This window comes from Oryctolagus cuniculus, chromosome 4, assembly GCF_051225735.1.
Source record: "Oryctolagus cuniculus isolate XC-2025 breed Fujian yellow rabbit chromosome 4, ASM5122573v1, whole genome shotgun sequence".
Classification (NCBI taxonomy): Eukaryota; Metazoa; Chordata; class Mammalia; order Lagomorpha; family Leporidae; genus Oryctolagus; species Oryctolagus cuniculus.
The window spans coordinates 142,915,134-142,916,385 of record NC_142870.1 but is presented as its reverse complement, the minus strand read 5'-3'; the positions used below and the strand labels follow the sequence as shown (position 1 = coordinate 142,916,385).

At 49.5% G+C, this 1,252-nt stretch overlaps 1 pseudogene; it reads left to right on the top strand.

Moving 5' to 3' along the window:
• Nucleotides 1-678: 678 nt before the first annotated feature.
• Nucleotides 679-1,033, top strand: LOC100345955 (cytochrome c oxidase subunit 7A2-like, mitochondrial pseudogene; annotated as a pseudogene).
• Nucleotides 1,034-1,252: the final 219 nt, after the last annotated feature.

Below are 1,252 nucleotides of genomic sequence, written 5' to 3'. Positions count from 1 at the left end.
ATCTTATGAGAATCACAAGGGAGTGGCAATTCCTTCCTTTTTTTTTTTTTTTTTTTTTTTTTTTTTGACAGGCAGAGTGGATAGTGAGAGAGAAAGACAGAGAGAAAGGTCTTCCTTTTGCCGTTGGTTCACCCTCCAATGGCCGCCACGGCTGGCGTGCTGTGGCAGGCGTACCGTGCTGATCCGAAGGCAGGAGCCAGGTGCTTCTCCTGGTCTCCCATGGGGTGCAGGGTCCAAGCACCTGGGCCATCCTCCACTGCCTTCCCGGGCCACAGCAGAGAGCTGGCCTGGAAGAGGGGCAACCGGGAAAGAATCCGGCACCCCGACCTGGACTAGAACCTGGTGTGCCGGCGCCGCAAGGTGGAGGATTAGCCTACTGAGCCGCAGCGCCGGCCGGCAATTCCTTCTGAGCTCCCAGTTTACTGTAAAACAAATTAGGTATCCCACCCTTCTGATGGCTCTTTTTATTTAATCATGAGCAAGCCAGACAGGATAAAAGATTGCAAATCAGGTCTTTTGATGGGTCTTGTCCCCACCTTGTAACTGAAAGTCAAGTTTTTTTCTTCCCCAAAATTGTGATTAAAAACCCCAGTACCATGGGTCTCTTTGGGTTTTGCCTTTCTTGGAGCCCCCATCCATGCCACTCTTTGACTCTAATAAGTCTTGCTTCTACCAGGCTCCGGGCGTCATGTACTACAAGTTTAGTGGCTTCACGCAAAAGTTGACGGGAGCATGGGCTTCAGATGCCTATTTCCCACAGGGATTAAAGCCTGTGGTTTCCACAGAGGCACCACCTATCATATTTGCTACTCCAACTAAATTGACCTCCAACTCTCCCGCATATGATTATGCTGGGAAAAACAAAGTTCCAGAGTTGCAGAAGTTTTTCCAGAAATCTGATGGTGTACCCATCCACCTGAAACGAGGCCTGCCTAACCAAACGCTTTACCTGACCACCATGGCGCTGACTGTGGGAGGGACCATCTACTGCCTTATGGCCCTCTACATGGCTTCACAGCCCAAAAGCAGATGACTTAGACTCTACCCCGGGCCCCTTCTCTCCCTTCCATTTCTCCTTCAGTCAACCCTGTAGTATGGGATACATCCTACCCTGTAATCGCCATCCACCATGCTCCTATTTGCATCTCCCTAAAGGATTCCATAAAAGCTATTATTGTTCTCCAGTATCTTTTAACTCCAGAGGCCATAGAGGCATAAGACGATTATAAACCACCTCCTTCAAGGTCGCATC